General features: G+C 31.6%; 1 protein-coding gene and 1 long non-coding RNA gene across 7 annotated transcripts in view; one reads left to right on the top strand and one right to left on the bottom strand.

The window, feature by feature from the left end:
• Positions 1-13362, top strand: part of RhoGEF2 (Rho guanine nucleotide exchange factor 2) — a 501746-nt gene that overhangs the window by 475603 nt on the left and 12781 nt on the right. The window lies entirely within an intron of this gene.
• On the bottom strand, positions 9666-12368 carry LOC141455416 (uncharacterized). 2 transcript variants are annotated; one of them, XR_012459261.1, is made up of 3 exons: positions 11527-12368; positions 10926-11402; positions 9666-9932 (listed from the first exon to the last, which is right to left on the bottom strand). It is a non-coding gene; the product is annotated as an uncharacterized lncRNA (long non-coding RNA). The 2 variants fall into 2 exon arrangements; XR_012459260.1 differs by having other exon boundaries at positions 9666-11089; positions 11166-11402.

Here is a 13362-nt window from a genome sequence, read left to right as displayed (position 1 = left end):
ATTTTTCAACAGATTTACTTTTAGTACAGAACTTGAGTGTAATTTGTAACCAGCATCCAAAGGGATGTAGACCAAAATTTTAGTACTCATAAAATCTTGGAACTACTGGTTCTCTCTTCGTTTCTACGCTAGCAAAGAATTATCTATTAATCCGTTCTACCTTCCTAAGTATTCTGTGGGTTACCTAGCTGCTTTCTCTGCGACAACTATTCGAAACATGAACGAACAATGGTTTTGTTTAAGATCCCTTGTGGGAGAAAACCTATGGACAACTCGGCACTCGAATCTATCCATGATTCTGCCATTCCATTGCACTTCCTGATTAACTTTATTTACTTTACATTTAACCAAAAAAAATCTCTAGAAAAATATCAAAATAATTTATTAAGAAAAACAGAGAGTATGTGGTGAATAAAAATACAAGTTGGACATCTTATATTCTACGGTTGGCGAGCGTAGCGAACAGTGGTCAGGAGAATTCTGTCAGTAAAGGAGGATAAAATATCTTCCCTTGAGAGTGCGCATTTAGTAAAGTAAAGGGAGACAAAATAGGATGGAATGGTAGTTGTTTTATTTTTCATAAATAAATATATTTCTGAAATTTTAAATAATGACAATTTGCATTTAAATTAAAATAAATTTTGTTTATTTTTCGTCTGAAAAAAGAAAATACTTAGACTAAACTATTATGAACCCAGTGCTAATAATAAATATAAAATGAAGAGAAATCAGTTAGTGTGGGTTAATTGTTTTTTGTTATCACTTAATTGATAAGAGTTAACATAGGATATCAATATTTTTGGATTTTCCCGGATGTGGATTTAAAGAAAATCTGTAATATTGAAAGGAACCTAAAGTTTCTAGGCCTTAGCAATCTGTTTACTTTAGGCGAAAACCTAGGATTTGGTGATGCACCTTTAATATTGTGTTTATAAAAGAAAAAAGATCTACATACACCTTATATTTATTTATTTTAATCCTACAGTTAAAACAACTTTTTCATCTTTTCCTGGTTTTTAAAAGAACAGTATGGAAACAATCTGACTTCTTCAAAGAGCTTGGTGGTACCTTTGATAGTAAATTTCTATATATTTATCATGGCAAATCTATAAAATAATTTGAAGAATAGATTGTCTGTTTGTTAAAGACAAATATTAAATAAAGGATGTTGAACTTCGAGGAGAACTTTAACCTATATATCTGGTGTTGTTTATTCCAACTTCTTATAAGAGACAGAACTTAATATTTACCATGCTCTCCTCATTCAAACTGCCTTAAGGGCTATACCAAACTGTGTCGTAGTGTCTTATGCACATCCATCCAGCTATCCTATCTGCTCTAGAACATTCTCGCAAGTGGAAAGTAGTTATGTAGTTCTAATTATTGATTAAACATTTATTAGTCTCCTCCCTACGTAATACTACCTGTAAACTATATTAACTATAGTTCAATGTTCTTAGTATGTTCTTGCTAGCGCCCAACCAAGTTCATATATCGCCTCCAGTCTCCCTTTATTACATCATCATTAGTAATCTTAACGTTAGCATTATAATTACGTTTCTTCGCTAAGATTATCAATAAGCTGAAGAGAAGGAGTTACGTAACCTTCCTTCTCTGATTGAAATTACTGGCCATCTTAATTGATCAATATTTTTAAAACACTTCTTTTATTATTGTGGGGAGTTGCCGTTACTTGGCATATAGGGCATAATGTTGTTTTTCAAAGGCTGCTAACCTTGTACTTGCCAAGTCAAGAAGGTTCTGTCTCTTCTTGTTGCTTCTTCTTTCTAGCATCCTTTACTGCAGTGGATGAAAGCTTGTGGTGTAGCAGAATGGTATGTTACGTAACATTTCTATCTACAGCTACCACTATACCGGAAGTTCGCCTAAGATCTGTAGCAAAAAGTTCTTAAAATTCTTTTAAAGTTGGACGGACAACTTTCTGCTGTTTCCTAGTTAGAACTCAATTCTAGTAAATCTATTTAAGGTTTTAATCAAACAAGAAATTCTTTTTCTTTTTCTGAACATCCTTCCTCTTCTAATTTAAGACTTGAGTAATTATGAACCATATTAAATTCTGTTTTCTTTTATTTATTTATTTTGTAATGTATTTAAGATATTAAATATATTAAAGGTTAAATTGAAATTGTAGTAAAGTATGTTTGCTAGCCTCCTCCGTCCACGTCACCTAATTTGGTAGTTGTACATAAAGCCTGCCGGAAAAAATAGGCATTACTTTAGTTATTCTCAGTAAGAAGAATTATTGCAATCGTTAGACAAGGGCAACCATTAACTTGCCTCTAATTTTAACATTTAAGACTCTTATCATCTTCTATAATAATCAACTTAATCTGTGCAGTTACAAAAAAATTGCACTTAAAAACAAAGGTTATGCGCTTAATTTTATATTTTTTTAATTTGAGAAATTAATTTTTATTGAAAACAATGAAAAAGTTGTCGAAAGTTGGGTGTCTTTTTAAAAAAAACCGCTTGTTAATTCAGTTTTAGAAGATCAGTTCTAATAGAACTGCCCCACTGTACACTTTTAAATAAACTTTCAATTCAGGGTTTAGCCTAAGAGAAGGCAAAACTCTTCCTAAATCGTTAGCCCTTAATTTGCTACCTATCCCTTAACCTAGTTAAGGTTTGGAAGAAGATTTCCATTGAATCTTCCTCGTAAGGCTGAAGTATCGGTGGCCTTGTGACTGACTACTTATTCGAATAATTGAGAGGACATCCTGTACATTCAATTCATTTGATATTTTGAATTATACCAAGTTGTGATGGTCATAGTTGAAAAACTTATAAATGATCAATGTCTCTCTAGCGATTATTTAAAAATATTATTCTTAATCTGCGACAGAAACTAGTAAAAAAACACTCTTTGCCAAATTTCGGAAAATTGAAAATGTTAAAGGCAGCAAGAGAAATATGTGAAAAACTTCGATTAATTGCAAGAAGAAAACTTACAAGTAATAGAGAAAACAACTTGTACGTTTTTTAGTTAAGTATGTTGAGAGAATGAGGTAAATGGGCCATCATGGCCTTGATCCAAGTTAATTAGTGTTTTGGTTGAATAATCAGTTTTATTACTTATCGCTACTTATCGCCGGTTTTATATGCTAATTAGTTCGGTTTTGATAACAGTTTGTTGTTCTTTATTAATACAAATATAATTATATTTGGGCTCACAGCACGAATTGGTTGGTGGTGTTGGTACCCCTTAGCTGTAGAATGGGTGAGAGAGCCTTGTCCGAGGAGGGGATACAAATAGTGTCTGTTTTTACGACTGCCTTGTGCGTGTGTTAGTGAGGTAGTCCACACCGCTCTCTCATATAACTAGTGCAGCATATCAGTATGTAGAACTTAGTGATGGTGTTCATCAATGACCAAAACTTTAGTTCCAGCTGAGTGATGATATTGTATTATTGTCTAAACTATAGTTCTATCATTTCTATACTCTTATAATTGGCTCTAAAGTAAAGAACAAATTCATTCATAAATAAACTAAATAGTAGATATAACTATAGTTATGTTAAAGTTATGTCTTCAACATCGCCGCCAAACAATCCAATTAAATTTGTATTCAACGGGGTACAAACTCAAGCATCGAGGTATTTATACCTTTATTTATATTGTGCAGAAAGTATTCAATAAGCTCAATTATTCTAGTATTTTTTGTATTTAAGTTGACTGTGCAGTTAGTATTGGCAATGTCTGGCCTTAACATACTCGTACACAAGACTTACATCTAATTATAACAACCAATGTCTCGTTGCCACATATTTGTTGTTATATTTACAGTTGTATTTTGCCTTACAAATGTGCTATTATAACAGAAAATGGTGTTGAGAACTACTATAACAGCACTTCCAACTCATTCAATAATGGTTATACACTTGCATTGGCCGCCTCCAATATTTAAGCTTTCACTACTACATCATCCCCCAACCTTGCATTCATTTCATTCATAAAATCTTTTAATAGTTGTCCCCTATTTGAACCCAGTAACATTATTTATTTATATTGAATTTGTTATTTACATAGATTTTCCCTTTGTCTATCATCCATTGTTGACTGAATCTTCTACTTAAAATCACTTCCGTTTTATTTTTGCTTTTGTTTACCTAAACCAACACAAGTCTGTAGGAATCATGCGTGCGTATACCGAGGATTGTTTTGTCTACTCCAAAGGTTGTTTAGAAATTTATCGAGAGTTTACTATCAAGTTGTAGTTGAAATTGGAACTATTGCTGGGTTTTCTTATTTTTACTTGGGTGACTTAATACAATAGTAGCTCTTGCGACTTTTGGCGCGACTTAATGCGGCGGGGGAGGACTACCTGGGATTAGGGAAGAGGACAACTGAAGAACTAGAAGATTGATAATGAAGTAGGTGGGTAGTTTTCATGTATAAGGGGTTTCTGGATTTCTTGAACCAAAAGGAATTTTAAGATCATCAGGGTCAGGTTGGATACGTAGGTAAGGAGCTTGGAAGATTTCGCGTAAGATTTTTGATTGTAAGGATTGAATACTTTTGGATAGAGCTCCTAACTTCGAATAAGTAGTTCATTAGTAAGGGCCTTTGGAACGTCTTTCTAACAATCTAAGAACATTCTGCATCGTTTGATCAGCTGTCTCTTAAGAGAAATCCACGTGAGTCTTTTGTCCAAGTATTTGACAGTACCAGCAACTAGATTTGGAATTTTAATAAAATATATAGCAGGACAAGTACCTAGTTGAACCAGATGAACATTTCTGTGGTGCTATTGTTTCCGTTTATTCTAATTTTCCAACACTAGCACCACGGAACAAATTCACTTAGGTGTAAAATCAATATTGTTTCGAAAAACGTTTTGGAATATCCATCCCCGAAAAAACACAGTTTCAACAATATCCTTGTAACGATTATAAAAATAAGGATGAAAGCAAGAATAAAAAACTTGTATTTAGATTGTTCGTAGTTCGCCATTCCCAAGAACGTGCCAGTTCCTTATGAATAAATTAGTTGTTGAGCAGTTATTTTACATTATCTTATTTTCTATTATACTTTATGCAGCAAGAAAAAGTGAAAATTCGAGAGCAGATGACAAGTGCTTCCCTGTTATTTTGCAAAACACCATTGTTTGATTCGATCTTCTTGTCCATACACTGCAGCTGAAGCTCAGTATTAGTGACAAGCTTCAGTCAAATGGTTAAACTCCAGTATCGTTTCGATATGTACAATTCTTACCCATAATTTCCTTTTTGTCCTTCATCAGATGTTGATTTTTACCATCGTTAGCATTACAATCTATTAAAGCCTTTTTTACTCACTTCCATCAATCAAAAGATGAGAATTACCTTTAAACTATTTAAATAATCATATATTCAAGTTGATGACAATTCTTGCCACAAATTTAGCACAAACATTTAAATCAAATAAAAATTTAATAGATAGTTCTTCAAAAAATGTTAAGTATGCTTACTATAAAGCGATTTTTCCAAAGTTGTGCTATCAGCCAGTACTTGTGCTTGTCTTATTTAGGCTGTTATTGATGTTATAATACATATGATAGCAGTTACTTTCTGGTTAAAAACTAGGAATTAAAACTGTATTTGAATCGTGTTATAATATTGTTTATTAACAGTGTCTTATTAATCTTATTAATATTATTGAGATGGCAATTTGCGTAGCCCGGACACTCGTTCCTCCAACCTTTACTCAGGAGATCCTCTCCATACTCTTACGGACTAATGGAGAATCCATCTTAGAGGATGCTACGCCATACCTGAGACGTGGTCGAACAGGCTAACTCCATGGAATCTAATCAAAACTAATTTTTCATCCAAATTTTAGATTAAAGAATAATGTTTAAAATTCAGACGACAGATGAATTCATGTTTTTATACAGATATAGGAGAAGTTAAGCCCTTTAAACTGGTCTAAGAACGGAATTTCATAAATAATGTATCTAGTCCACTTTACATTCACATTTTTTTATAGCATATTGTTGGTAAACTTTCATTTTTACTTCCAATTTTGGAGATTTTTGGATCCCCAAAGCCTCTTGAGTACGCCTCTGTTCACAGCTATGATATCTGCTCAAAATTAATGTAAATCCATGATAAAGTTGATTGAAGAATTGAAGAAACGAGTTGTTCACTTCTTTTCATTAAATTATGAAAGTAGTTATTAAAATTATTCAAATTTGTATAGCTTTTTAGAAGGTTATTATGGAAATTTGCAAACGAGAGAAAATGTTCCATTATATTCCCAACCTTAATCCATTTTTTTATTAATTGGAATTTATTGATGAATGTTGCATCAATCTGTTACAATATAATCATTGAATTTGTCATTCATTACATTCATAATCAGGCAGCCCAGAATGCCAGTTTCTTTCTCTGTAAATAATGTTTTTGAAGTTAAAAACTAATCCATATATTAAGTAATGATTATTGAAAAAAAAATTAAAATAGTTGTAGCAAAATTTGTTTAAAAATGAGAGAATTTCAAGAGTGAGTAAAGTTAGTCTGAGTAAAATTCCCCTCAGAGTTTGTGGGCTATTTATAAACGCTTTTTTTAAAACAGCCATGCCTGATCAATCGCCCACTTGACTCGCTTTAAAATCTATTAGCAACCGAGTATTATAAGATGCATTGTTAAATATTTGCAGCTATTAATGAACCTTTTTTTTTATACTAAATCTATAATTTTGTATTATTATCTTTTGCTAAGATATTCATTTGTAAATATCATGCGAATTTAGACTGGCAAATAATGTTGACGTATAGATTATTTGACGATCAAACCTTATACAACTGTCCTATCGGCCAGTTTTAATTAATGCTTTATTTCTTCCGGATGTATCGATTGCTGTGGCCATTTACCACCTTTTAGATTATTAATTATAAAATTGATAAAATCAATAAAATCACTACTGATATGTGCTTTGAAGAAGAAGTATTTCTCAGAGCTTTAATAGATTTCAGCTGAGAAAAAGGTGGGACAGATGAAAGCTAGTTTTCTAAAGAGAAATCTATATTTTTGTAATGTTGACAGAAAAAGAAGAATTGGTCGGTAAACATGGTTACATGTTACAAACAATTTTTTTTTCCATCTAATTATAAACTGCTTATGAAAAAAAATGCGCTGTCTACACAGGAAAATTTACCACGTCCTTTGTGCACAATATTGCCTAAATTCTATATGCCTTTAAAGTATTATAATTTAAATCTTTAATAGAAAATTTTACATTTTCTAAGCTGTTCAAATGTTTAGATCCGTAAAGTGTAGATATAAGCGTCCTAGATAGATTGCTTTGCTACGAGTACTTAAATTTCACTTAGCTCCCACATTGATTATTTACCTGCCATATTTGATAGCTGAAAACATAAGCATTGTTTGGCTACTATAAGGGCAGGCACCAATTTGGAAATTTTTTTTTCTTCTTATAATACAATTATTGTTGAAAATGTGGATGGACATTGCCTACAACTAGGATTAATATTCAATTAACTATTATTGGTTTGTTCCATCCAACTTTACAAGTTCACAAGAGATTTATAAATTATCTCGTTTCTGTTTAATACGGCACAGCCCTAGATTCAATCCTATATACTCAAACTACTAGAAATAATTAAAGCTTCGAAACTTCTCACAGCTCTATCAAGTCAACCTAGTTTATAAATATGTTTTTTTTTTTAAGTTTCACTACTTCAGAGATGTAACACCTATTTCTGACGTAAAGCGTAGATATGTTTAAAACTACGTATATTTAAACTTACTTTTGTCGATGGGAAAAAAATTATTTATCTCCACAAAACTTATTGTTATCCACTGTAAATTGTATAACTAGAACCTTCAGTATCAATAATATTAAAGAGAGAAGTTTAAATATCAATATTTAATGCGATTTTGAGTAAAAAAGTGTCAAATCATTTTTAAAATAAAGCAGCGATATTAAATGGGGTTTATCCATCATCGTTCGGATTCTTGTCTAAACTGAATAGTCAGTTTAGTAAAATTTCTTTACACGAACTTGATGAACCAATCTCTTAAGGTGGGTTTTAAGAACAGAGGTAATAATGTTACATTGATCCAAATATGCGTTTAACAAAACACCCTAACTGCATTTAAAATCAAGGAACCCTAAAACTTGCCGTCAACCATGAATTCCAGTCCAAAATCTGTCCCAAATTCAGAAAAAATTCTCTTAATCTAGGGATGTTATTATAGCAACCAAACAAGAGTGAATAGTAACAGTTCTTATCTCGTACCAGTTTGGAACTGATTTTGTTGGATAAATAGAATATCAGCGGCAGAAAGATTAAGTTAACCTAAAAAATATTTTTGCTAACTAGGGCCTAAAATATTTGTGTTCATTACATAAAAGCACCCTGTAAGAATCTGCATTCTTGTCTAAGCTTTGTAGCTAGCTCTATCAAAACTCTGAACTCCTATTTGTGAGTAAAAGGCAGCAATAATAAATTCGTGCCTCATACTTCGCAGGACTGAAGCACATAGACTCTTTAAACTTCAAGAATAAAGAATTGACAAATATAAAACAAAATCTTGAAATAACATTCCCATCAATCTAACATTGAAATCACTTTTTGGACAAATACATTTTTTGAACAAAAAATAATGCAATCATGATTGCAATATTTCTTTCCTGGTATAATGTACTCATTTCTTATGTTTTATATATAAAGTCCAAGGAGATTTATAAATAAAACAGGATAGTCCAGGGAGACTTCTTGAATAAAACATTACACGAAGTTGTCCTGCTTGTTTTTTGGCTGAGCCCTGAGTCAAATCCATGTTTCTTCGATGTTTTTTATACTAAGTACACAATTTATCTACTTCAATAAGCATTAGGGTAGCACCACTTTTATATTAATGTTATTTGACCTGTTGGTATTTCAGTAATGGTTTGCTTATTTTGTAACTTGTAGTAAAGAGTATGTTAGATCGATTACTGTTTAAATAATGAGGTCATAGTAATTTTGTTTAAAAGATGAAAGATGAACTTCAGAAAGCAAGTAATACAATACTTGAATTGTGAATTTGTCGATGACCTTGTTTATATTTCCACCCTATCTTACATTGCTGTTTGTGTCAAGTTATTTTTCAACAAAAACCCCATTCATTATGTTACCGCCCATTTTTTGCTTTTGTTTAGCATTCATTAACGTTCTATTAAATTGTTTATTTTTCTATAATTATTTTTTTTTATTACAACAATTTGATGTTGCATTTAAAAATTTTACCATACAACGGATATAATGTATGCTGACGCCCTACATAAAAGTTCTCATAGTTATTCACATCACATTGAGTTCTGGTAAAAAAATATCAAGGCCAGCAAAGTTTCTCTCTATTTAGTTGAAAATTACTATTCTCCTAATGGTAATCCACTTCCTGAAAGAAAATATCCTGTTACAACTTTGTTTAAAGGAAAAATGATACTCTAATTTTCGTCAAAAATTAATATTAATTGGCGATTATGTAAGTAAAAGCTGGTAGCTTTCCATCATTTTTAGTAATGCTTTAAGTAATCTGTTAATACAACATTATATATTTGAATACTACGTCGTTTACTTCATTGTTAAAACTCTGAATAATTTAAAAGGCCTATTTAAATTTAAAATGTCCTTAGTTTCATAAAATCAACCCCTCATCAAGATTTATTCATGAAGTTATATTCATTTTTGTTTTGTTTATCATATAAATTTTAATTTTTCGTGAATAACATCACTTAACACCAACTCCAACACGTTGATGAGTTCCTTCTCATTCATTGACGTCCGCTGATAAGGAAACAAAAGGCTGGGCTAAATTTAATAGTAATCTCCCAGGACCAATTCCTTCAGGTCAATGAATCTCAGGTGAAGAAACCAATGGAATTTGGAGGCTCAACGACCCCATTGCACATCCTTAGACTCCAGCTATGGCAAAAAATAGCAATTAGAAAATGTTAAAATACAGACTTATTTATGCTCTTTTTAAAAAAAATCTGTAGAATATACATTGCAATGACTCACATTATTTCACAGCCAGTTCAGGGTGATTCGTTTTATTTTTGATTAAGTTTTTTTTTTTTATCCAAGAATTTTGTTAACAAAAGTTTAACAGCAAATATTGGTATTTAGCGCAAACATAAATAGAATGTTGGGAGTTGTTTATTATTTAATGTATAGAGGGGAGTGTAAGGCAGAGTTCACTAACTTTGAAACTTTTTAATTTTTAGCCTCTTCAACGTTACTTCTTGGGTTTGATTTGTTCGTCTTCAATATGTTGTAAACCATCACAACTTTGGCCTATTTCTCTGTTTCATTCCCAGCAAATCACTCTCGTTGCAGGAACTTTTCTTAATGCTTTGCTGTTAATGTTATTAATGCTCTTTCAAATTTGGTTATTGATAATCTGATAATTCGGTTTAGAGATCGGTTTAACTTGTACATAAGGCTATTCTTACTCCACGAATAAATCAGAATCTTCTGTGACAAAAGATCCTAAATATATAAAACAAATTGCTTGTATAAACCAGAATTTTTCCTAGAACTCTATACTTTAGGGAAAAAATTTTCAGATTTAATGCTGCAATATAGTTACCATTTTCATTCCTCTGGAATCGTTTTAATCTTGTTTTATTAATGGTAGATAAATTTATTGAATGTTTGGCTATTTTTAAAACGGTTTCAGAATTGGTTTTTGCTCCTGCAATCCATTGTATGTAGCGGGGTAGATTGTTGTATTAACCAATTGCTGTAGTTTAGGCTTAAAATAGAACAGCTTTTCTATTTATTTTTTTAAGTAAGGCTCTGTTTGTTTACGACTATTTGAAATAATCATGTTTGTATACTGGTTTGCATTTAAGATGTATTTATTGTTTGGATTGTTAAATTGAATTAACTTAGGAAAGTGGATAAGTCACTTACATCGAGTGGTTAGCGTTTGCTGCGAACATTCCCTCAACAGTAACAAAAGTTGCCTTCAACAGTTTGTATTAGAGCCACCAGATGTGTGCCATCCACTTGGGTTTAGTGTACCTTTTCATACTCTTAGTGTTCATTTCTCATCATCACTTCCTTCATATTTTTAGCTACGTACATTTGTACATTATTCAGACGAAGATATCAGGTTATTATAAAGCTATTTAACTTACTTAATCAAAATACCCGGTATGCAGTTATATTAAGTATTTGTATCAGCCAGTCGAGTTAAGCGTACAGTATTACATAATTAATGCAACTAAAAAAAGAAAACGATAGTTTGGGCCGTCTTTTCGCCCTAAATTCCACCACGGAATACTTTGCCAATTTTCTTATATCTTGCAAACCGTCTGATTTGATGAAAATTGATATTTACTTTACTAGATCCTTTATTAAATACATATTTCAAACATTTTGTATTTCCTGAAAGAAAGATAGTAAAATAAAAATGGAGTATTTGTAAAAATTCGTTTATCAAATTTATAAATATGTTCATTCGTTATCCTAATTATAGTTAATAAAAAACTAAAACTTAAAAAATACTTACCTCAGTTCTATCTCACGTGTAATCTTTAAGTTAAATGTAATCTCGCAGTTTCAACCCAATCTTCATAGTAATTGATTTCTTAATAAAATTAACCACTTATTCTTTTGTTATCCAGCAATTCTGATTAGTATTAATATAAATCTCTCTCTCTCTTCTAATCGTTAAAAAAAACATAATTGTATTTTAAAATGTTATTTCAGTTTTTCTCCAATTGGTAAAGTTAAGTAACCTTAATAATACTCAATAATACGGTCAAATTAAGAGGTGACTGCATGTTGAGGTAAGATCCACTAAAGATCTGAAGATAGCCGATGGAAGCGGATGCCTTTCAGTTACTTTTACGACGCGAATTCCTGCGGTTCCACCACTACTTGTGAAGGTGAAGAACTTGGCACTGAATGCCTGTTGGTGCAGGTATCTTTTTGGCAGCGTTATTACAGTCAAACGAGAAATGATTTACAGAAAATGATTTTCTATTGTGGGTTTTACATATGACAAAGCCTTTGTACTTGACGGCTCGAACACAAGCAGGATTCAGGGTAACTGAGCCTACCTGAAGTAACTTCTGGTACTATTATCTCATTTTAAATTGACTAGTTGTGTTGGTACTACGGTCTCTATTGAGACAAGATTCACCAGGGCAATCTTTCTTCTCTCAGTTCTTCTTTTTGCGTTTAATACTTCTGATCTTTGCTTTGCGGATAAGCGGCTTGAAACTCAGTTAAAAAAAAAATTGTATCCGCTCTATTTGAGGCTGCGAAGAAGGTAGAAAGTTCTTTGGACTTTGCCTTCAACAGATACGAAAAAGTTCTAGAAGATTGAAAATATTGTTTTCATCTAGGATTTTCGTTTATTCGGCGTTTCTATGGATACTACCTGTTTGTTTACCTCCCAGGTGAGGATGGATAGCATCATCAGAGAATTTACTTCTATTAATCTTACAGTAGGTTTTGGTGCTTCATCAGTTTCCCTGAGGTAGTTTCTCGAGTGTGAACCTAAGGTGGATTAGGATTCTTGTTTTAAATTTCTTTTGTGATTTAGCCATAATGTCACGGAAGGATGTTTAATAATAAGGTATCATATTAGTAAAATATTAAAACAGAGTATTATAAAGAACTAAATTATTGAATGTTTAATTCCAATACTGTTTTGATGCATTTTTTGGCATATGCTGTTTTCAAGCAAAAAACTCTGAAATCTTTTTTAAAATTGTGACTTGACTTTTCTAGCTTAGCACCTATGAATTTTCTTAAGATTGGCCAATAATTTGAACTATATCAGACGTAAGTTAATTTGCAACTATCTTTGCTAAGTTCGGTGAAAAGTTAATATAAAAAACTGGTAACTCATTGTGCCTTCCTCAGTATTCTCCTATTAGTTTGAAGAGTACATTTTACAATGCAACAATTTATGATAATTAATCAAATTGAATGTGGCATGAAACAAACGGAAACACTCTAAAAGTTCAGGGAACTTTAAATTAATACAATTTACTCTATTAAAAAGTAGGAAATTATTTTGGGAGTCATTTTTAAAAGGAAAAATATTCAGTTTATTCTTTTACTCTGATGTGGACGACCATACGTAATTAAATCATAAAATAGGTCTTTAATATTTCTTAGATGTAATCAGTGGAGAGCCTGACTTTGTAGTCTTACGATTAGAAAAAGCTTCTTGGCCGTGCCAAATGTACAGGTTCCAAGCCTGTGCATGTTCAAGCTCAGCAAAATTACGAAAATTTAATTTATACATTGAAAAAAAGGCCTAGCTCAAGAAATCCTCTGGATTTCTCAAAATTTGGGATATTTTTACAAAAATAAAAATACTTAAGGTATT

The sequence above is a fragment of the Rhodnius prolixus genome, unplaced genomic scaffold (genome assembly GCF_049639745.1).
Source record: "Rhodnius prolixus isolate KJV_2025 unplaced genomic scaffold, Rpr scaffold_4, whole genome shotgun sequence".
Taxonomy (NCBI): Eukaryota; Metazoa; Arthropoda; class Insecta; order Hemiptera; family Reduviidae; genus Rhodnius; species Rhodnius prolixus.
This window is presented reverse-complemented; position numbering and strand designations above follow the sequence as displayed.